The sequence below is a fragment of the Muscardinus avellanarius genome, assembly GCF_963383645.1.
Source record: "Muscardinus avellanarius genome assembly, chromosome: 5".
In the NCBI taxonomy this organism is placed as follows: domain Eukaryota; kingdom Metazoa; phylum Chordata; class Mammalia; order Rodentia; family Gliridae; genus Muscardinus; species Muscardinus avellanarius.
The window spans coordinates 43,015,398-43,040,830 of record NC_137790.1 but is presented as its reverse complement, the minus strand read 5'-3'; positions in this window follow the sequence as shown (position 1 = coordinate 43,040,830).

Below are 25,433 nucleotides of genomic sequence, written 5' to 3'. Positions count from 1 at the left end.
GTTTCTTCATTTAAAAAAAAAAATCCTCACCCCTTAGTTAGCATGGTAGTCACTGTCCTCAACAAGGCCCAGCCCCATTTCTCAAAGCTTCCACATCTAAACATGGATAGAACTCCAGTTCTGAACCATTTTTATTCTATATATGAATAGTATTTAATACTATTTGACATATTACTCTTGTCTCCTTACTTGATAGGGCCTCCCCTACCTTTTCCCTCTGTCTCTAAGACATGGTCATTGTTTTAATCAGTATTATTCTTGATTAAATAAAAAACACTGAACTAAGACAACCTAGAGGAAGGAGATTTGTTTGCTTATAGTACTGGAGATTTCTGAGGTTCTAATCATGGTAGGCCAGGTGAAATCTGTGGAGCTCAGGGCATGGCACAGGGAGCAGAAAGAGAGGGTACAAGGGTTCTCTTCTCTCATCATGAAGACTAGAGGCAAGAAAAAAACAGAGAGGGGAGGAAGTACTAAGGTCATACCCCCAAAGACCCCTTCTCATCAACTAAGCCCCACGCCCGGCATGGCTGCCTTGTCTCTACGAGATCTAAGTGATTATTCTAAAGCTATACTATGACAGTCATCATCTAGTATAATGTTCTTGGCATGCCATTTGTGAAGATATTTTTAGGTTTTTCAGTTAGAATTTATTATTGTTTTCTAAAACTCAAGTTATTTTATTTGCAAAATATCTTTTGAATATATAGTGAATAAAATAATATTAAGTTTATATACATCAGTCTCCATTATATAAGTATCTTGATCATTAGAACTCTCTGGTTTTCATGTAGTTGACCCTTGTGCACTGCACACCAATGAGATTAAAAATCTGATTTCTAATTAACTAAAAACAGTACAGGTCTAATAATTAAGTTATTAAAAACCTTCAAAATAACAGTCACAACAAATAAAAAACTCCAAACATATGTTAACTACTGTGATAAACATTACAACAATTCACAATTACAGACCAGCTTGTAAGTGTTTGATTTCTGAAAATGACATATATCATTTTTATTCATGTTTATCTAAGTTAAAGTATATATCACATAGCAACATCTCTCATCAAGAGAATGGGTAAGTTCTAATCCTACTTGACAACAGTGCTTAGCATATGCGAGGTGTTCAGAAATTGTTGATTAAATATATGAAGAAGCCGGCCTGGTGGCGCACGCTTGTAATCCCTGCACTTGGGAGGTGGAGACAGGAGGATCGCGCAGGTTCAAAGAATCCCTGTTTCCAAATAAAAAATATAAAATAGGTCTGGGAGTGTAGCCCGGAGATAAAAGGGCTTCCAGGAAAACCAGTGCCACACACACACACCAAAAAACAAACAAAAACAAACAAATAAATAAATAAATAAATATATGAAGAAAAGTATGATGCTATGGGGCTATACTTAAAATAGAATAACTTGCCTGGTAGGGTGTCACATGCATATAATCCCAGTACTTAGGAGGCTGAGATAGGAAGATTGCAGTTTCAAGTTCAGTTTCATTAATTTAGCAAGGCCCTAAAAACTTAGATACATTTTCAAGATAAAAAAAAAATAGAATAGTGCTGGAGGTGGTGTGGATTTAATCCTCAGCACTAGAACAGTGGGAAAGAGGAGAGAGAGAGAGAGAGAGAGAGAGAGAGAGAGAGAGAGAGAGAGAGAGAGAGATGATTTTCTTAGTTGGAGACATTCTAGAGACTATTATCTGAGGAGAAAAAAACAATGTGCAAAAAGAGATTGATGACATCTTGGAAAGGACCAGATATAACAAGGTGATGGAGTGTCATTCTGGAAAGGATATGGGCAGAAGATAGAATCAAGACTGCAGTTCAGGGATAAATCTCCAAAAGAAAAAGAAAATCCTTCCATGTGAAATATAGGAAAAAATGAGTGGTAATTTGAAATTGAAGGAAGTTAAGAAGTTGCCTAGAATAAGTCTATTGATAGACTCATTTAAATGACTTGAACTCTTTGGAGAATTCAGAACGGAAGCTTGATTTTCTGATATTCTGCTAGGTGTCCTTTCTTTATCATTACATATCATAAATATTAAAATATCAATGATAAATATTTAAGTAAACATTTTACAATATATTTTTATCATTCCTGCAGCAATGGAAAGATGTGTGGTACCGTTTATGAAAGAGGCAGGTAAGAATAGATGAAGCATCCCCTCTGACCCCTCTGGTCTAGTAGGAAGGCAGACAGGAATTTCCTTAATAGGAAGCAGAGAAAGGTGAGAATGGGGGTTACAAAGGGTATTTGGGGAACATATATTCTTTGGAAAAACTATTACTTGCTCCATGATGATAAAAGCAAGAAGATAATTAAGTGTAAAGAATTCCTGATTGAACAAATATTTATTTATGAAGCATCAACTCTGTGCATATTTCCAGGTGCTGCAAAGTGATGATCAAATGATTAGATTTGGACTGTCATGGAGTTTAAATTCTAGTGGGGAAAAAAGACATCACAAGAAAATAAAACAGACCCAATAACTATTTAGATTGTTAGAAATGTTATAAACACAAAGTAGGTTATTGTATAAAAACTGACTCAGCAATTAGTTTGATTGAATAACTCTGCCCTAAAAAGTTGATATCTGTACTTCAAAGTGAAGGGCTGGGAGGATGTAAACTGGGAGAAGAGTCTTTTGGTATGAGTTTAGGTGTGATGATAGAGCAAACCCAGATCTTGTGAAACACTGAAAAACTTCAGCAGGGTTAAACAGAGTGGCTTTGGAGGGACTGAAAGATATTAGGTCAGAATGGTCACCAGGTTGTGATCTCAGAGGGATTTATTCTTAGAAGTATAGGCATAGGATACGAGTTTTAAATTTATTCTGGGAGGATATAAAGTGAAGGAAAGGTTTTAACAAGGTGTGCATATGATCTGACTAAAGGGTTTTTGTTGTTTTGTTTATAAGAGTGTTCTCAAAGTATAGTTTACATACTATATAGTTCTCTTATGTAAAGTATATACCTTAGTGACTTAGTATATTGAACAGTTCAAGAAATCATAGCATTTGATCTAATTTTAGAACATTTTCTTCATCACTCAAAGGGATGTTATACTTTTTAGCATTTTCTTTCTATTTCTACCACCCATTACTCTTCTCCAACACACACACACACACACACACACACACACACACACACACACACACACATCATTTTATTTTAGGCAATCATTAATCTATTCTCTATTTCAACTATAATTCCTATAAGTGGTATAATCTAATATAATGTCTTTTATAACTAGATTCTTTCACTTAGCAATGTTTTCAAGTTTCAGACATGTAAAAGTACTTATCAATGATATTCCACTGTATAAATATTATTATTCATTTCTCTATTGATGAGTACTTGAGTTGTTTTTATTTTATTGGCTATTATGAGTAATCCTACTATAAATACACATCTACAAATTTTTGTTTTAACATGTTTTTTTTGTTTTTTAGTAGATATATAGGAGTAATATCACTAAATTCTATTATGTTTGTATGCTTTATATTTCAAACAAATCAGTCAGAACATCTGGAGCTGGAGGATGCACGTCCGGGATAGCTAGTTCGTTCACATATCTGGTGTCAGAAGTACTTCCTGGCCCATCTTATGTAATAGCCTAGTAGTTTCCAGTACTTACATTTTTCACAGGTCTCTCAGTTTCAAAAATTAGTAAAGCCCTGAGGCGGATGTGTTGTTACCTTGCCTGTGTTCTACTGGCTAAACCAGTCACATTCAAGTGAAGAGAATAACAGAATTTCCCCCCTGATGGTGTTGCAGCATGGTCATATTGCAGAAAATTAATATTAGATGGGATATTTTATTTAATCATTTAAGTAAAAAAAAATATATATATATATATACTGAAACATGTAAAACTATTGAGAGAATACAAAGGTCAGTGATTGTCAGGGGGTGGGGGAAGAAAGGATGAGAATACAGAACACAGAGGAATTTTACAGCAGGGAAAATATTCTGTATGATACCATAAAGACAAATACATGTTGTTACTTTATGCATTTGTCCAAACTCAGAGAATATTCAACACAAAAAATGAACCGTAACTTAAGGTTTGGACTTTAGGTGGGAATGATCTATTAACATAGGTCCATACATTGTAACGAATGTATCATCTTTTGGGGGATGTTGATAATGGAGAAGGCTATGCACTTGTGAAAGCAAGGGCTATTTGGGAAATCTCTATACTTTCATCTAAGTTTTTCTGTGAACTTGAAACAGCTCTAAAAAGTAAAGCCTTAAAATAACTGAGTTTGAAATGTTTATAAATGTATGTCAGTACATTAGGGAATTTCTGACTTCTAGATTGTTGTTTGTGAAAAATTAGGAGAAGCTGAATGTTTTAGATACAGGACTAACATATGAAATGGACATGCCTATAGTCCCAGCTAGTTGGGATGCCACAAAAGGAAGATCACCTGAGCCCAGGAGTTCAATACCAGCTTGGACGACTTAGTGAGACCTCTCTCAAAACAAAAGAAAAACAGCAAAAATTATATGGAATGGACTAATCAGGAAAAGGAAATATAAGCCCGAAGAATAAAAGATGATATCCTAAGTTGAATGCTTGAACAACTGTGATAATTGAAACAGTGCTTAGTGTACCAAGGCAATAATATAAGGAAACTCACATTTTAATTTTGTTTTATTAGTGTGCTTTTCTGTTGGGCAGTAATAAAAGTGTGTTATTTTATATTTTCATTGTAATGTGCCTTTTTCATATTCAAAGGGAATGTCACATAGGCATTTGAACACGTAAGTCTGAATTTCAGACAGAAACTAAAGATAGGAGCTGGAAGTTTGCTGGACAGACATGCCAGCTTTGCCCTGCTTATTCTCAGATGCACTCGTCACCCTTTCCCTGTTCTGCTGTGCATCACAGTGGGTTAATCACAGTTGGACATGTTTAATGTTGGGTTTGGCCGATGGAAGGCACTAGAGAGAGATTACAAGTCAAAGAAGGGAACCAAGAGTTGTCTCTCTCTCCCCCCTTTTCCTTATGTGATGTCTCTAGCAGTGGCTGAATATCCTTTGTGGCTCCAGCCCCCATCCCACCATCCCATAGTCTGGCTATGATTATAGCTGACATCTGGCCCGGCGAGCCTCTTAATCTGATGTTTGATAATTATGTCTCCATTCTTTGATTCTCTAGTCTAAGGGTATAGCTGTTGGTAATATGTCCATTACTTCATTATCTCCTCTTTTTTTCTACTTAGACATTTTATTTCTTATGCACAATTTGAATCTATTAAAATTCTTTTGATCACTTTTATAGTGGTTTTGTTTTTGTTTTGGGGAATAGACTGTAATTGATAGCTATCAGCATATAGATGCACTACAAAAATAATTTTAAAAATAATTGTACTGTTCATCTAAATATAGCACACATAAGGGAGAAGTTCTCTTCTCTCTTCTCTTCTTGTCTCTTCCTTAATTTTTCACTGGGGACTAAATCAAGAGCCATTAGAACTCTGAACTATACCCGTCAACTGTTTTTATTTATTTATTTTTATTTTGAAATAGCATCTAATTAAGTTGCTGAGACTGGCCTCAAACCTGCAATCCTCCTGACTTAACCTCCTAAGTATTGAATTATAGGTGAATATTATTTCTGATTTGTTTTTTTGCAATTATATATTTCTAGGTCATATAATATAAATAAAATTTATGAAGACTCAAAAAAATGATTTTGGAGTAAATAAATCCATCTAATTAATTAACAGAATCACTATTAAAATTTTACTTCATTTCAACCCAAATGATCTTTTTAATTTAAATGACTTTCACTTCTGAATGTATAGATATCTAAAAAATGTGTTCAAATTTGAGAATATGTTGAATTTATTGTTTTTCTTTTCTATTTTTCCAATCTTGTTGAATTTTTATTAATCTCAAGGTAGTAAATTTGATAAAAGATGATTAAAATTGTTGAAAAAGTTGTGGCATTCAAAATGTAACTTTTCAAAATCAAGCTTTTAAAAAAATTTTTATTGGTGCATTATATTCATACATCTTAATGAGATAAAAGACTTGTGGAGACATACATTCACACATCACGCAATTAGCCATTAACCAAACCCCACCCCATTCCCTCCATATCCCTCCTTCCCAGGCTTGGCTTAGTGGTTGAATTTGATGTTTAAGTACATCAGGTGCTTGAGAGAATTTCACTCTTCCCCCATCCCATCCCCTCATTTAGGCTGTCTTATTTGCTCCTCTATAGGATCTCCCTCTTCATCTAGAGTTCCTCCTGTTACCCATTTCTTCTTAGCTTTCACATATTAGGGAAAACATCTGATTTCTTTTTTATTGTGACTGACTAATCTCACTTGGCATAATGTCCTCCAGTTCCCTCAATTTCCCTTTAAATGATGTAATTGTGTTTTTCTTTATGGCTGTGTAAGATTCCATTGTGTACATATCCCAAAGTTTTGTAATCCAGTCATCTGTTGATGGACATCTTGGCTGTTCCATAATTTGACAATGGTGAATTGTGCAGCTATGAACATAGATATGCATGCATAACATACACTGGAAGAAAGATAGTCTATTCAACAAATGGTGTTGACAAAACTGGTTAAACATATGCATAAAAATGGAAATAAATCCCACTTTCTCACCCTGCACAAGAGTCAGTTCAAGATGAATCAAAGACTTGGAAATTAGACCAGAGACCTTGAAGCTCCTTGAGAAGGGCATAGGTCCAACACTGCAACACATAGGCACATATAAAATCTTGCTCAACAATACCCCAAAGGCACAAGAAAGTAAAAGGTGCATCGAGGTGTGGTATTATATGAAACGGAAGAGCTTCTGTACAGCAAAGGAAACTGTCAAGAACCTCAATTAAAAGCCAACAGAATGGGAGAAGATTTTTGCCACCTACTCCTTTGATAGAAGACTAATATCTAGGATATACAGAGAATTCAAGAAACTTAGCACTAAGAAAACAATAACCCAATCAAAAAACTGGGCAAGTGAAATAAATAGACACTTCATGAAAGAAGAAATTCAAATGGCCAATAAATGCATGAAAAAATGCTCAATATCGTTGGCAATCAGAGAGATGCACATCAAAACTACCCTGAGATTTCACCTAACTCCAACTAGAATGGCAATCATTCAAATGCTGGTGAGGATATGGAGAAGTGAGAACTCTAAAACATTGCTGGTGGGATTGCAAATTAGTGCAACCACTCTGGTAAACAGTATGGAGGATCCTCAGAAGAATGAGAACAAATTTACTATTGATTCAGCAATACAGCTTCTGGGTATCTACACAAAAGAAAACAAAAATTAAGCTTTGGAGGAAGCAAGACTTTTTATATTATTTTGCATGCTAAGAAAAAAAAAACTGGAGGAATCAAACTGAGGAGTTTCCTTGACAATGCAGAGAAGAAATCATTTCCTTTGGGATGACTAAGCCATGTGTGGGTTACATTTATAGCCACTGTCTAGGAAAGACATGATTCCACATTCAAGCACCTGTGCTGTTTTGTGGCTAAGCATACCCTACCCCCCAAAAAAATACCCACATATACTGGAGGATAAAAAGGAAGAGAGGATAAAACCTGAAGGAACAGTTATCTAAAGAGAGTTATTTAGGATAATAACTCTATAGAAAAGGGTCTTTGACTAGATCTGGATTTAAACAAAAAATAGACAATTAGAATATTCTATATTTGTTTCTGTTCTTGAGTTGGGAGTCTTGTTACAAAGGCCAGCCTTAAACTCAGGTTGAAGTGATCCTTCTGCCTCAGTGTCTTGAGTAGCTCATTCTACAGGTGGCACCACTGCCCCAACTTAATGCAAAAATACTTTGAAATCACTTATCTATTGTGGGGAGCCATTAAGGCTTTCCCCTAGATTAGAGTCTCTCTGACTCAGCTGACTGTCTTTTGCCCAGAGTCAACAAGGTTTGGGGAGAAGATCAGGTGATGATGGCACGAGGGTACCGATTGACCTATCTGTAATATATGTGTTTTGTATTGGCCTTTATTGTATTCTGGTGGTGATAGCACGAGAATGTTGATTGACCTATAGCTGTGTATAAATACGTCTGGAAAAACAAACCCGGCGTCGGCGCAATAAAGATGAGATTGACTCAGAAGTAGTCGTCGACCCGTAGGAAATATTGACCCAAGAACAGGGTTCGGCCAGTAGAGATAGTAGCTGGCGGCTCCCCCATGTTAGAATTAAAAATTCTTCATCCTCACGCCTCTCTTCAGAACCCGTACTTTTGCCAGCTGGCTCTGGCAATCTATCTCTCTTTTTAGTGGTATTTGGATTTATGAAATATAATAGCAAAAAGTATTCTTTTCACAGCCAGTATATTTGCTTCATCCTGAAATTAGAATATTGAATGTTATTTTAATTGCACTTGATATTTTCTTTTCACTCTAATTTCATATCCTACTTAATCCCCATTGTCTGCATTAAAAAGTAGATGACTTTTCTCTTCAGATAAGTATTTTAAAGGAAAGTTTATTAATTCTCTAATAATTATAATTATCCTAGAAAATGTAAGTCTAGAGAAAGAAAAAAAAATTACTAAATACCATGAAAGCATATTGGCAAGATAACCAAAAATGTTTTAATTGGTGCAGTGTAGTCATACATCTTCATGGAGTACAAGATGGTAGAGGTATACATGCACACATAACTCATTTAGCCCTTCCCCAATGCCCACCCCATTTTCTCCCTCCTCCTTCCTTCTCCTGTTTGGCTTAGTGATTGACTTTGATATGTTTATAAATGTATGTCATGAACAATAGGGAATTTTGAACCCTGGCATTTTTATGCTCAGCATGAGTTAATTAAAGATGATACAATTTTGGATTTATCTAAACAGATATCTTATTTTTATATTACTGGGGATGAAACTCAGGAACATTCCACCTCTGAACTACATTCCCAGTCCTATATTTTTTATTCTTTATTTTGAAACAGAATCTCACTGAGTTGCAAAGAATCTCACTAAGTAGCTGAGGCTGTCTGTGAACAAGGATCCTCCTGTCTCAGCCTCCCAAATGCTGGGATTACAAGCAGGTGCCACCATGTCAAGCTAAAAAAAAGATATCTTTTGACAATAATGTTTTATTTATTTGTTTATTTTGGGGTGGTGCTGGGGTTCCTGGAAATTCTTTTACCTCCAGGCTACACTCCCAGACCTAATTTATATTTTTATGTGGAAACAGGCTCTCTTAAGCCAGTGAGGCTGGCTTTGAACCTGTGTGATCCAACTGTCTCTGCCTCCCAACCGCGGGATTACAAGCATGCACCACCACGCCCGGCGACAATAATGTTTTATATAAACTTTTCTCTCAAGTTTTAAATTTTAGGTCAAATAAAAATCATTCCATTTCCAATATCTCAGTTATAGAACAAAGAATAAAACTGAATATATTTCTTTCTAAAAATTCAGCTTTACATGCCAATAAAGTTTCAATAAACTATAATGGCCCATTGAAAAGTAAAATTTGTCCCTGTTAAAACTTGGAAACATCTTCAGCAGGGAAGAAATCCTGTGACATTCAAGTTGAGCTATAGCCTATTGTGAGACATTATTGAAAACCCAGAAGGATGATCTCTAGCTACTCAGAGCTCAGAGAAGTGTTCATTTCCAAGGTTATCTACTGTACTTGAACTTGATACAGAAACTTGCCTGGTGATTATAATGCTCTCTTTCTTCCCCAAGGAGCCTATAATTCTTAATTTTCTTTCTTAATTAAAATCTACCTTTATTTCATGATGCAGCACAACTAGATTTGCTTTAAGAAAAATCAAATCACATCAAGGCTTTATGAGAACCTCTTGCTCAAACCAGTTTACATATTTGTGTAGGTATTATTAAAATATTATTCTCAAACTCATTTTTTGGCAGCCTATTTTTGTATTGGAGTGATTTTTTTTTAATGTAACTCAAAGGGAATTGTGAATTGTGGCAACTAGTTGAAAGAGAGTCAAGATACACTCTGATTCAAGATATTATTTTCAGCCGGGCGTGGTGGTGCACGCTTGTAATCCCTGTGCTTGTGAGGCGGAGACAGGAGGATTGCGCAGGTTCGAAGCCAGCTGCGCCGGTTTAAGAGACCATGTTTTCAAATAAAAAGTATAAAATAGGTATGGGAGTGTATCCCCGAGGTAGAAGGGCTTCCAGGAACCCCAGTACCACCAAAAAACAAAAACAAACAAATAAAAAGATATTATTTTCAAAGAAGTTTCTACCATAAAAGTGTGTATTTAAAATTAAGGAGTTAAGATAAAATAAAGGAGTTAAGACTGGGAATAGTGGCTCATGCTTATAATCCCAGTACTTGGGAGGCTGAGACAGGAGGATTGAGGTTTACAGCTATCCTCAGCTACTTAATGAGGCCCTCCAGAATGTAGTGAAACCCTGTTTCAAACTAAAGAATAAAAAATTAGGGCTGGGAGTGTAGGTCAGAAGTAAAATGCCCCTGGGTTCAATCTCTAGTACCATAAAAAATTAAATCAAATTAAAGAGTGAAAATGGATTGTTTTATGATAGAGGCCGTAAAGTTAGTAGATTTTCTCAAAAGAAGTAGGTACTAAAAGCCTCTCAAGAATTTAGGCTTTGAAGAAAATAACTATTCCATTAGTAGGTTTATTTTGTTAGCAAGTATTAATTTGAGAAGCATTTTTACTGAGTTTACATAAATTAATGCAATGCAGATATTAATTTAGAAGTTCATTATATTTATTATGATTTATAATTGGCTTTACAAATTTTTACTCATTTTCATATATATATATATATATATATATATATATATATATTTTTTTTTTTTTTTTTTTTTTTTTGGTGGCACTGGGGTTCCTGGAAACCCTCCTACCTCTGGGCTACACTCCTAGACCTATTTTATACATTTTTATTTGGAAACAGGGTCTCTTAAGCCAGCAAGGCTGGCTTCAAACCTGAGTGATCCTCCTGTCTCCACCTCCCAAGTGTGGGGATTACAAGCATGCGCCACCACGCCTGGCTACTTTTTTTTTTTAATATTAACTTAAAACATATTTGTTAAATTATGCATAAATTTTTTCTTATTCTCTTCTTATATATGGCAGCTCAGATAAATGAAATCATAACAAAAAAGTTGATATGAAAAATCAACCAAGGTGCCAATCAATAGGTAATGAATTAAAGAAACGTGGTATCTATACATTGAATTTTATTTAGTTATAAAGAAGAACAAAATTATGTTATTTGTGAGAAAATGGATGGAACTCAATAATTCTATGCTAAGTGAGATCAGCCAGTCTCAGAAAGTCAAGGATTATATGTTTTTCTCTCATGTGTGGAAGCTAAAGAGAAAATAGAAAACAAAAGGGACTTTAGATAATTGAAGAGAGGAACCAGTGAATAGTGGAAGAAGATTGGAGGAGAAAGGTGGAGAGAGAAATAAAATAAAGAAAGGAAAGAGTTCAAATAATATGCCCATATTCAAATATATCACTATGCATTTCATTAACATGACATGAGGGGGAGAGATGTGGGATACACAGGAAAATACACCAAGTGATGTGTGCATTTGCGTTTTATCACTTTGATGTTCAATTGTAATACACCAAAAAGTATAAAATAGGTAAGACAGATGAATGAACAAAGAAAACATTGCTATCATGAACTAAATACTAGTAACCCCATGTATAGAGACTATCTTGTCTTAAATATGTCTGTAAGATTGTCTGGAGGCAATTTTAATATTCATCTGCATGCCAAAAGTTAAAATCAATTCTAATAAAAGGAGTATTTGAATTATAAGTAGGTTTTCTGGATCATGTGTATTTATTTCTACTGATCTTTGGAGAAGAAATTATTAATATGGAAAATATACAAATGATGTGTATAAGATGTTTAACCTTTTTTCTTTATTCTTAAAAGAAAAACAAGACGAAGTAACCTATTGTATATGTTTGCATGTACATGTATATATGCATGTATGTATATGTATATATTTTTGTATTCTAAAAAGGTAAATATTTGGGAGATGAGAAGTCAAGCCTCTTAACTGTGAACAAAAATTTGAAATTATAAACTATATAATTTAATCACTATCAAAGTATAAGAAACAAAAAGTGAATTATAAATGTAATTTATTTTAGTTTATTAGAGGTTAGAAGTCATTTATGTTTATAGCTGCACAACTCACAATTGCCAAACTATGAAACCAGCCAAGATATCCATCAACAGATGAATCGATTACAAAACTATGGGTTATGTACACAATGAAATTTTACTCAGCCATAAAGAAGAACAAAATTACATAATTTGTGGGAAAATGGATGGAAATAGAAAACATTATGCTAAGTGAGATTAGTCATTCACAAAAAGTAAAAAATTGGATGCTTTCCCTAATATGTGGAAACTAGGGATTAAAAAGGTCATAGGAGGAACTCTAGACAAAGAAGGAGAATTCATAGATGAGCAAATAAGGTAACCTAACTGAGGGGGGTGGAAGGGGGAATATAAAAATTCCCTAATGTACATGAAGTAAATTCACAAAAATATCAAAGTCAATCAACAAGCCAAACATGAGAATGAGGGCGGGGGGAGGGAATGGGGTGAGAATCAGAAAAGGGCTAAATGAATGATGCGCCCATGTATGTCTCTACCATCTTGTACCACATTAAGATGTATGACTACAATGCACCAATAAAAAAAGTGAACTTTATAAAAAATGGCATGCCCTTTTTATTAGGAAGAAAAGTTATATCCTGATACAAGTGTTTCTAATTTTTGTAATAATATTCAATTCTTAAGGTCCTTAACCAGATTTTACAGTTTATATTTTGGAGATTGTTGGGGGTCGTGCCCACCACCCCTAAAGGTTGAGGTGGCAGGGGTCCGGAGAAAGGTGAGTACGCTGTCTCCCTGTTCCCCAGCCTCCACTCCCAGAGACAATCAAAAGCGACAGGGAGCCAAGTCAAAGCAGGAACTCATTTATTATAGTAGCAAGCATTCTTATAAACCATTAAACCATAAACGGGGGTTTCCAGCAGGGGAGTAGATGGGCCAATCAGCTTAAAGGTCACATTTATCACGCAGACTTCTAGCCATTACTCTTACTGAGATCATGTATTGTGCATGCACTTATCACGCGTGTGACGACACTTTCCTCCCAATCAAAAGAGGCCAGGACATATTAGGCCATTTCTGGCTCCTCCTTGGGCTCTTCCGTCCGGCGCCATTTTTAGACATGTGCCCTTCAGGGGATAATTTGTGTTACTGCCTAAGTTGCACGTGTTCCTAGTAGATGTTTAAAATATTGGGAAAATGTAATATTCCCCAAAGAAGAGTTGGAGATGCAGAAAATTTGTGATGATAATAAGGAGAGTAATTGGTCTTGGATTAATTCCAAGTGGTAAAATTTACAACAGATTGACTTTTCAGTCATTATGGAAAACATGGAACTTTTTTTAGGACAAATCTATAGATGGTATAGAACGTATGCACACATCATATGGTATACTAAGATTTTTCAAAGAATTGTATTTTATTATTTTATGTCTGCAGATTTAAAAAAGAAACCTGGAAAACAAACTGTTTCTTTTATTTTTCACAAACTTCTGCAAAGACCGTATCTTTGATTCCTCATTCACACATTGTCAAGACAGTTGACCCCTGAGTTTGGTAGATTAATGGCACAGCATCAAGTGGATATCTAACAAATGTGGCACTTCTAAAGCCACAGCACCAAACTGCAAATTGGAAATACACCCCTGGTTATGCTATCAACAAAGGAGACCCTTGATGTGTGATTCCACTCATCATTCTCCTTAAGCCATTATCAGACAGCTGAGATCAGACAACAATTGAAGAACATGTGCTTGATTGTTAGGATGTCAGAAGTACATTATTAAAAACAGTAGGGACAAGGAGAGAGATGAGAGACAAGGCACTAGTTCCTTTGTTCTGCGTGTGAGGGTTTATTTGGAAGAAAAGGATTCTAAGAAACACTGTGGAGTTCCAGTGAGGAAGGCCTAGCTTCCCTCTCTGTTAATTTGATAACAAATTTATTTTTCATTTTACTTAGCAAAAATGATTATCTCCTTTTAACTTTTTACTAATTCTTACAGAATTTAACTGAAATCTCACTTTTATCTGATTACATTTATGATCATTTTATTTTTATATAGACTTTTATTGTACATTGTAATCACACATCATTATAAAATTCAGAGTACACAGCACTTGGTGAGCTCCTTCCCCCACCCCACCCAAAAACAGCAACTAAAAGTACTCAGATTCAACTGTTTCTTTTGATTAATTATAAAGATGTATTTTGATTAAGCAGGACTATTTTCAGTTGATTCCCTTCCACATACATTATGCAGTAAAGATTATCTGTTTCATTCAAGCATTGCAACTAAAACTGAAAACTATTAATTATCAAGTTGGTTGCATATTATATTACACATGTCTTTGTAACCACAAAATTCAATTTATAAAATAACATTTTCAAACTTAATTCAATTTATAAAAATAATATCCTTATGAGCTTTCTGCAATATTGGGGGAAATCAGGATATGTATATAAATTTCTAAATCTACATTTTTTTTGCATTTCCCCAAATTTATTAGGTTGAAAAATATTTTTAATGTTTCTTAAAGCTTTTGTTTTGAATTGAAAAATTTGTACTTTATATAGGGGGTGTAAATTCACTTTTATACATAAGTTAATTTTAAAATCATACATTACGGATATTTGCCTCATCTCCTGTTGAAGAGACAAAGGCAGAGTTTCAGTTTCTCTTTTGTTATCACATTATTCTTCTACTATAAAAATGTGATCTGTGGAAAACAATTAAGATTATTAGTTTATTTATTTTAATCTACTTGCCAAAGCCATACATATCTGAGGTTTGAATGGTCCAATATTTGTTTTAAAGTATATTAAAGTTGCTGATTTGGTACATTGATTTTTTGAAGCACAAAGACTGAAAATGAGATGATGGCAGTTTGTGAGAAGCTCTCAACATGATTCTCTTACATCATATGGCCACTTCTGACTGAAGGGAAATCTGAGAAAGAAAATATCTGACAAAATAAAAAACATAAGATTTGGGCACATTCTTACTTACAACAAAATCATGATTCATATAAAGAAGATATGGTAATCAGGCATAGTGGATCATACCCTTAATTTCAGTATTTGAGAGAAAAGGATAGGAGGATGACAGGTCCAAAGCCTCAACAACTTTGTGAGGTTCCCAACAACGAAAATAAGATTGTAGGTGTAGGTTGGAGATGGAATTGCCCTGAGTCTAATACCCAGCACCACACACATACACACACACACACATATACACACACACACATGTACACACACTAGTAAGGTAAACAGAAAAGGCTATTGATACCCAACCTCTTTTTAATTTAATTTTAATGCATTTTAATTGATTTCTGGAGAAATTAGAATATAAAAAGTATAAATATATTTTTCTATTGTGATTGGTTTCTTTTTTTTTTTTACTGGTACACTATAGTTTCACATCATAATGGGTATCATATTGACAGTGACATACATTCACACAGTACTTGGTGCCCTCCACACCCGGTTCCCTTTCCCCCCTCCCAACAATCAGTATCCAGGTTAACCATGGTACATACGCACTTAACATATATTCTAATGTAGCTCCTCCATTAATCAACCTCAGCCTTCTTCCTCTCCTATCCTTCCTTTCTAGCTTTGGTGAGGTTTTCCCTTCATTATCTGGATTGCCTCTGGTATCCCTAATACTCCCTAGTTTAGGCATATTAGAAAAAAACATATGTCCCTTCTATTTCTGTGCTTGGCTAAACTCAGTTAACATAATGTTCTCCAGATCTTTCTATCTTCTTGTGAATCACATGATTTTGTTCTTCTTTATTGCTGAGTAAAATTCCATTGTGTGTATTTCCCATAATTTTTCAATTTATTCATCTGTTGATGGAGACCTAGGTTGGTTCCATATCTTGGCTATTATGAATTATGCTGCTATGAACATGGGTATGCATATGTTACTGTAGAGAACTACTGTAGAGAACTACAGTAGCATACGTAGTTCAAACCCTTTGAAAAGATACCCTGGGGTGGTATAGCCAGATCATATGGTGGATTGATTCTCAGTTTTCTAAGGAATATCCACACTAATCTCCCTAGTCACTGAACTAGTTTGCACTCCCACCAACAGTATAAAAGATTTCCTATTTCCCCACACCCTCACCAACATTTATTGTTGTTTGACTTCTTTATGCTTCCAACTCTGATTGGAATTAGAAAAATCTCAGTGAAGTTTTGATTTGCATCTCCCTGATGACTAATGGTGTTGAACATTTGTTCATGTGTCTATTTGCCATTTGTATCTCTTGTGAAGTGTCTATTCAATTCAGTTTCCCATTTCTTTATTGGGTTAATTGTTTTACTAGTGTTGAGATTTTTGAGCTCTTTGTATATTCTGGATATTAGCCCTCTATCAGATCTTCTCCCATTCTGTAGTCTTTCTCTTTAGGTTCTTGATGGTTTCCTTTGATGAGCAGAAACTTAGTTTGATGCCATCTCACTTGTTAATTCTTGTTTTAATTTCCTGCACTTTTGAGGTCTTATTGAGAAAGACACCACCTATGTTTATATGTTGGAACTCTGAATCTATGTCTTCCTCTAAAAGCTTCACTGTCTCTGGTATAATTGCCAAATCTTTTATCCATCTCTAGTTGATTCCTGTGCATGATGAGAGGTAAGGATTTAGTTCCATCTTTCTACAAATGGATAACCATTTCTTCCGGCACCATTTGTGGAAAAGGCTGTCTTTTCTCCAGCATATGAGTTTGGCTCCTTTGTCTAAGATCAATTGATTATGAGTATGTGGATTTGTTTTTGTATCTTCTATTCTGTTCCATTGGTCTGTATGCCTATTGTTGTGCCAATACCAGACTGTTTTAACTACTATTGCTCTGTAGAATAATTTGAAGTCAGGGATTGTAATGCCTCCTGCATAGTTCTTATTCATAAGAATTGCTCTGGCTATTCTGGGTCTTTTCTTTCTTCATATAAAATTTATGACTGATTTTTTTAGGTCCATGAAGATGTCATTGGTATTTTGATAGGAACTGCATTGAATCTTTAGATTTTTTTTTTGCAGAATTACCATTTTTATGATATTTATTATGCCTATCCATGAGCAAGGGAGATCTTTTCACTTTCTAAGGTCTTCAATTTCTTTTTTAAATGTTTTATAGGTTTCATTGTAAAGGTATTTTACATCTTTGGTTAGGTTTATTTCTAGGTATTTTATTGGTTCTAAGGCTATTGTGAATGTAATTGTTTTCTTTATTTATTTCATTGTGGATTTGTTGTTAGCATATAGAAGAAGCAACTGATTTTTTTGGCTGATTTTGTATCCTGCAACTTTGCTGAATTTGTTAATCAGCTTTAGTAGTCTTTTGATTGAATTCTTTGTGTTTTCCAGATAAAGGTCCATGTCACCTGCAAACAAAGACATTTTTAATTTCTTTTTTTCTATTTGAATTCCTTTGATATCCTTCTCTTGTCTTACTGCTGTGGCAAAAGTTTCAAGGACTATATTGAAAAGGAGTGGTGATAGTGGGAAACCTTCTCTTGTTCCTGATTTTAAAGAAAATTCTTGCAGTTTTTCCCCATTCAATATGATGTTGACTTTGGATTTATTGTATATTGCTTACTGATGTTGAAATACATTCCTTTTTTTCCAATTTTCTGCAGTGGTTTTAACATAAATGGGCATCAGAGTTTGTTAAATCTTTTTTTTTTTGGCATCTATTGATATGATCATGTGGTTTTTGTTCTCAGTTCCATTTATCTGATAAATAACATGTATTGATTTGCATATGTTGAATCATCTTTGTTTTTCTGGGATGAAACCAAATTGGTCATGGTGTACAATTCTCTTGATATGGTTTTGAATGTGTATAGCTAGTATTTTCTTTAGAATTATTGCATCTATATTCAACAAGGATATTGGTGTATAATTTTTTTCTTGGGGTATCTTTATTTGGTTTTTGTATTAATGTGATACTGGCCTCATGGAACAAGTTCATGAGAATTCCATCTCTTTAGATTTCCCTGAACAAGTTGTGAAGTACTGGAATGAGTTCTTCTCTGAAGATTTTGTGGAATTCAGCTGGAAATCCATCTGGGACTGGGATTTTCTTTGATGGCAGAAATTTTATTGCTGTTTCAATTTCTTTGCTTGCTATCGGTTGGTTTAGGCTTTCTATTTTCTCTTTGCTCAATTTAGGTAAGTTATATGTGCTTAGAGATCTATTGATATCTTCATGTTTTTCATTCTATTTGAGTATAATTTTTCAAAACAGTTTCTGATAATCCTTTGAATTTCTCCCACTCTGTGGTGATAGCTCCTTTTTTATTTCTGATTTTAATGATTTGAGCTGATTCCCTCTTTCTTTTGGTTAGGTTGGCCAGGGATTTGTAAATCTTATTATTCTTTTCAAAAAAACAGTTTTTGTTTTGTTGATTCTTTAATTTTTTATTCTCTACTTTATTTATTTCTGTTCTGATTTTAATTATTTTTTGCAGTCTTCTGGCTTTGGTATTAGGTTGTTGATGTTTTTCTAGGTCCTTGAAATGTGTCATTAGGTTGTTTACTTGGTGACTCTCTGTTCTTCTTATGTGGGCACTCAATGCTATAAACTTTCCTCTTAACACAGCTTTGAAAGGTTGTCCCATATATTTTGGTATATTGTATCTCTATTTTTTTCAGGAATATCCTTATTTCTCCCCTTATTTATTTATTTAATTTTATTTATTTACTTATTTATTTTGGTGGTACTGAGGTTCCTGGAAACCCTTCTACCTCCTGGCTACATATATATTTTTATTTGGAAACAGGGTCTCTTAAGCCAGCGAGACTGGCTTTGAACCTGCGCGATCCTCCTGTCTCCACCTCCCAAGCACGGGGATTACAAGTGTGCGCCATGAAGCCCGGCCATTATTTCTCCCCTTATTTTGATTGTACCCACTCATCATTCAGTAGTGTATCATTCAATCCCCATGTATTTAAATAGTTTCTTTTGGTCTTTTTTTGTTGCTTTCTACTTTCATTCCATTGTGGTCTGAAATGATGCAGAGAATTATATTACATCTTTTCAATTTGCTGGTGCTTGCTTTGAGGCCCAGAATGTGATCTATTTTGGAGAAGATTTCATGGGCTACTGAGAAGAATTTGCATTCTGCTGTTCCTTGTTGATATATTTTCTATATGCCTATTAGGTCCATTTGGTTTATAGTTTTTTTTAGTTCTGAAAAGTCTTTACTCATCTTTTGCCTTGAAGATCAATCTAGTGGTGTGAATGGTGTGTTGAAGTCTCTCAATATTATTGTACTTAGTTCTATTTGAGATCTGATGTCCTAAAGGGTTTGTTTTACAAATGTGGGTGCACCCATATTTGGAGCATAAACATTTACTATCATTATATCTTCTTGGTGAATTTTTCCTTTTAATAAAAGGAAGTACCCTGCTTTGTCTCTTTTGATATGTTTTAGCTTAAAGTCTTTTTTTGGATATCAGTATTTCTATCTCTGTTAATTTTTGGTCTCCATTGGCATGATAAAACTTCTTTTTCTTTTTCTTTTTGGTTAACATCTGTAACTTTATTTTTTTATTTTTTATTTTTTATTTTTTATTGGTGTATTATATTCATACATCATATTGAGGTAAAAAAAAAAAAAACTTGTGTGTACATACCTGTACACATCAATGATTTAACACCTACCCAATTCCCACCCCATTCCCTCCCCATCTGTCCTTCCCTTGCATGGCTTAGTGGTTGACTTCAATATGTTTAAGTACATTGTGTGTTTTAGAGAACTTCCTCTTCCCCCCCTCCTTTCTCCACCTTTAGGTTGCCTTGTTTGCTCCTGTACAGTATTTCCTTTTTTCATCTAGAATTCCTCCTATGACCCATTTCTTCCTAACTCTCACATATTAGGGAAAGCATCTGATTTCTTATTTTTTGTGACTGACTAATCTCACTTAGCATAATGTCCTCCAGTTCCATCCATTTCCCTGAAAATGATGTAACTGGGTTTTTTTAAATGGCTAAGTAAAATTCCATTGTGTGCATATCCCACAGTTTTGTAATCCATTCATCTGTTGATGGACATCTTGGCTGGTTCCATAGTTGGGCTATGTTGAATTGTGCAGCTATGAACATAGATACACATGCATTAGTTTGGTAGTGTGGTTTCCATTCTTTTGGGTAGAAACCCAGAAGTGGTATTGCTGGATCAAATGGTAGATTTGTTCCCATTCTTCTGAGGATTCTCCATACTGTTTTCCAAAGTGGTTGCACTAATTTGCAATCCCACCAAGAATGTCTTAGAGTTCTCAATTCTCCACATCCTTGCCAGCATCTGTTGTTGTTTGTGTTTTGAATGATTGCCATTCTAGTTGGAGTTAGTTGAAATCTCAGGGTAGTTTTGATTTGCATCTCTCTGATTGCCAGTGATGTTGAGCATTTTTTTATGCATTTATTGGCCATTTGAATTTCTTCTTTTGTGAAGTGTCTATTTAGTTCGTTTGTACATTTTCTTATTGGATGCTTGGTTTTCTTAGTGTTGATTTTCTTCAGTTCTCTGTATATTGTAGATATTAGTCCTCTATCAGTGGTGTAGGTGGCAAAAATCTTCTCCCATTATGATGGCTCTCAATTGAGGTTCTTGATAGTTTCCTTTGCTGAATAGAAGCTCTTTAGTTTCATGCAATCCCACGTATTGATTCACCCTTTAATTTGTTGTGTCTTTGGGGTCTTGTTGAGAAAGTGTTTATCTGTGCCTATGTGTTGCAGTGTTGGACCTATGCCCTCTTCAAGGAGCTTCAAGGTCTCTGGGTTGATTTCCAAGTTTGATCCATTTTGAATTGACTTTTGTACAGGGTGACAAAGTGGGATTAATTTCCACTTTCTGCATATGGTTAACCAGTTTTGCAAACACCATTTGTTGAACAGGCTATTTTTTCTCTAGTGTATGTTTTTGTCCCCTTTGTCAAAAATCAATTGGCTGAAAATGTGTGGACTTGTTTCTGGGTCTTCTATTCTGCTCCATTGGTCTATGTATCTTTTTTTTTTTTTTTTTGCCAGTATAATACTGTTTTTATTACAATGGCTTTGTAGTATAGTTTAAAGTCAGGTATTGTGATTCCTCCTGCATGGTTTTTGTTGCTGAAAACTACCTTGGATATTCTGGGCTTTTTGTTATTCCAGATAAATTTAAGGACTGATTTTCTATGTCTGTGAGGAATGATCTTGGTAGTTTAATGGGCATTGTGTTAAATCTGTAGATTACTTTTGGAAGGATGGCCATTTTAATGATATTTATTCTGCCAATCCATGAACATGGAAGATCCTTCTATCTTCTAAGATCTTCTTCTATTTATTTTTTCAGTGTTTTTTAATTTTCTTTGTAGAGATCTTTTACCTCCTTGGTCAAGTTTATTCCTAAGTATTTTATTTTTTTGGTGGGAGATCCTGAGTGGAAGTGTATTCTGAATTTCTTTTTCAGTGGATTCATGGTTGGTGTACGGGAAAGCTTCTGATTTTTTAAGATTGATTTTGTATCCAGATACTTTGTTGAATTTGTTGATCAGTTCTATAAGCTTTTTGGTTGAGTTTGTTGGGTTTTCTAAATATAGTATCATGTCATCTGCAAATAGTGAAAGTTTGAGTTCTTCTTTTCCTATTTGTACTCATTTGATTTCCTTTTCTTGCCTTATTGCTCTGGCTAGAGTCTCTAGTACTATAATGAAGAGAAGTGGTAATAGTGGACATCCTTGTCTCATTCCTGTATTTAGGGAAAATTCTTAAAGTTTTTCCCTATTTAATATGATGTTGGCAGTGGACTTATTGTAGATTGCCTTAATAATGTTGAGATATGTTCCTTCCATTCCAATTCTCTGCAGTGTTTTTATCATAAATGGATGTTGAATTTTATCACATGCTTTTTCAGTATCTTTTGAAATTATCATGTGGTTTTTGTCCTTGGTTCTGTTTATATGGTGAATTACATGGATTGATTTTCATATGTTGAACCAGCCTTGCATCCCTGGGATGAACCCTACCTGGTCATGGTGTATGGTTTTCTTGATGTGGTTTTGAATACATGTTGCTAGTATTTTGTTTAATAGTTTTGCATCCAAGTTCATCAGAGATATAGGCCTGTAGTTTTCCTTACTTGAACTGTCTTTATTCGGTTTGGGTATTAGTGTGATGTTGGCTTCATAGAATGTATTTGGGAGATTCCCTGGTTTTTTCTATTTTGTGAAATAATTTAAAGAGTATTGGGGTTAGCTTTTCTATAAAGGTTTTATAGAATGTACTTGGGAATCCATCTTGTCCTGGGCTTTTCTTTGATGGTAAGCTCTTTATTGCTATTTCGATATCTTTGATTGTTATTGGTTGGTTTAAGTGTTCTATATCTTCTTGACTCAATTTAGGAAGTTTGTATTTATCTAGGAAGTTGTCGATTAGCTCCAGATTTTCCATTTTGTTGGAGTATAGTTTTTCAAAGTAGTTTCTGATAATCCTCTGGATTTCTACACTGTCAGTAGTAATTTCTCATTTTTCATCCCTTTATGATTTGGGTTGATTCTCTCTTTTCTTTAGTTAGGTTGGCTAGTGGTTTATCTATCTTGTTAATTTTTTCAAGAAACCAGCTTTTGGTTTTGTTGACTTTCTGTATTGTTTTTTTTTTATTCTCTATTTCATTAATTTCTGCTCTAATTTTAATAATTTCCTGTCTTCTACCAGCTTCTGGGTTCAATTGTTCCTACTTTACAAGGGCTTTGAGGTGTATCATTAGGTTATTTATTTGAAGATTTTCTGTTTTTCTTATGTGAGCACTCAGTGCTATAAATTTTTCTCTTAATACTGCCTTCAAAATGTCCCAGAGGTTTTGATATGTTGTATCTTTATTTTCATTTGTTTCTAGAAATTTCTTGATTTCACCTCTTACATCTTCTATGACGCATTCTTCATTCAGAAGGATGGTGTTCAGTCTCCACATATTTATGTTGTTCCTCTGGGTCTTCTTATAGTTGATTTCTAGTTTCATTCCATTATGATCTAAAATGACACAGGGAAGTATGTAACAGTTTTTAAATTTGCTAGTGCTCATTTTGTGTCCCAGGATGTGATCTATTTTGGAGAAGTTTCTGTGAGCAGCTGAGAAAAATGTAAATTTCGCTGTAGTTGGGTGAAATATTCTATATTTGTCCAACAGGTCCATTTGGTTAGTGGTGTTCTTTAGTTCTAATGCATCTTAACTGACCCTTTGTCTGGAAGATCAGTCTAATGTTGTGAGAGGTGCGTTGAAGTCTCCCAGTATTATTGTATTGGGATTTATGTGTGACTTCATGTCACAAAGAGTTTGATTTATGAAAGTAGCTGCACCTATGTTTGGGGCATAGATGTTGATTATTGTTATTTCCTCTTGCTGGATTATTCCTTTTACCAGTAAAATATGACCTTCTTTGTCTCTTCTAATAAGTTTGGGTTTGAAGTTTAACTTGTCTGATATCATAGTTGATACTCCTGCTTGTCTTCAAGTTCCATTAGCAAGGATTACCTTGCTCCAGCCCTTTACCTTGAGATTGTTCTTATATTTACTTGTAAGGTGTGTTTCTTGTAAGCAGAATATGGATGGATTCTGTTTTTTAATCCATTTTGCCACTTTATGTCTTTTTATTGGGGAGTTGAGGCCGTTGACATTCAGTGTGATTATAGAGAGATAATTTTTAATTCCTAACATGTTAAGATTTTATTTCTGTTTGAGATATTGTTTATTCTTCTTTGCTTAGTTATCTTCTGGATGGGAAATGTTGTTTCTTTGGTTCTGGCGTGTATTACCTATTTCTTCTTTGCAGTTAATTTCCTTGAGTATTTTCTCTAGCGCTGGTTTTGAAGACATAAATTCCTTCAGTTTCTGTTTGTCATGGAAGGTTCTTATTTCCCCATCTAATTCGATAGAAAGTTTTGCTGGGTAGGAAATTTTTGGCTGGAAGTTGTTTTCTTTCAGAGTTTGGACCTGGCTTTCATGACTTGGTTTGGGAAGTCTGGAGTGATTCTAATTGGTTTGCCTCTGAATGTCACTTGGCCTTTTGTTTTTGTTGCCTTTAAGATTCTCTGCTTGGCTTCCACATTAGTCATTTTGACAATTATGTGGCGTGGGGATCCTCTTCTCTGATCCTTTCTAAAGGGAGTTCTATAAGTTTCCTGGACCTGTGTATCGACCTCTTGCTCTATATTTGGAAAATTTTCTGCTATCACTTCCTTGAAGAGATTATTGATCCCTTTTGTCTCACCTTCTTTTCCCTCCTCTATTCAAATTATTCTTAGGTTAGCTCCTGCTGCCGGATTTTTTTTCTAAATTAGAGTCTATGAACTCATTTTTGGAGTGATAATCTCTGGCCACGGCACTGCAGGCTGTTTTTTTTCTGGTGTCTGTTTGTTCTTCCAGCCCTCTTTTTCTCTTTCCCTTGTATTTACAGTTTTTATTTCTCTGTTGATGGTGGTTTCTGGCTAGGAAAGGCTCTGATTTTGTGATAATAGAGATTGATTGTTAGCGGGACTTGTAAATGCCGCTTTTCTCTGTCGCCATCTTCCCAGATGTCCCTCTTCCATCCTTTCATTTTCATAACTTGAATGTCTTTGGCTCTAAGGTAAGTTAACTGCAAGCAATACATATTTGGATTATGTTTTTTAATCCAAATTTCCAATCTATGGTTTTTAAGTGGTGAGTTAAGTCCTTTGACATTCAGGGTTATTATCAAAATATGATTTTTGTTTCCTTTTAATTTGTGTTCTATCTTCTATTTGATATAATGTTATTTATTTTTGCTTAGTCAACCCACTGATCAAATTAATCTCTTCTCTGCTTCTGAAATTTGCTTTTTTTCATCTTTATGGATTATTTAAGTATTTTTTCTAGTGTTGGCTTTGTATTCATAATTTTTTTTTGATATTCTGCTTATCTTGAAACACTTTGTTTCTCCACCAATTTGGAATAAGAACCTTGCTGGATATAGAAGTTTGGGTTGGAAATTCTTTTCTTCAAGACAGGGTCTGGATTACACCGTATCAGTCTCTTCTGGCATTCATGACTTGGGTTGTAAAATTTGGGGTGATTTTTGTTTCTCTCCTATATGTCACCATTCTTTTGTTCTCATTAATTTTAATATTTTCTCTTTTGCCTCTATTTTGGTCATTTTAATTATTACATGGCAGGGGGAGGTTCTTCTTTGATCTTGTCTTAACAGTGTTTTATATGTCTTCTGTAAATGTATGTCCGAGTCTCTTTCCATGTTTGGAAAATTCTCTGAAATTATTTCTGTGAAGATATTATGAATACCATTGGTCTGTA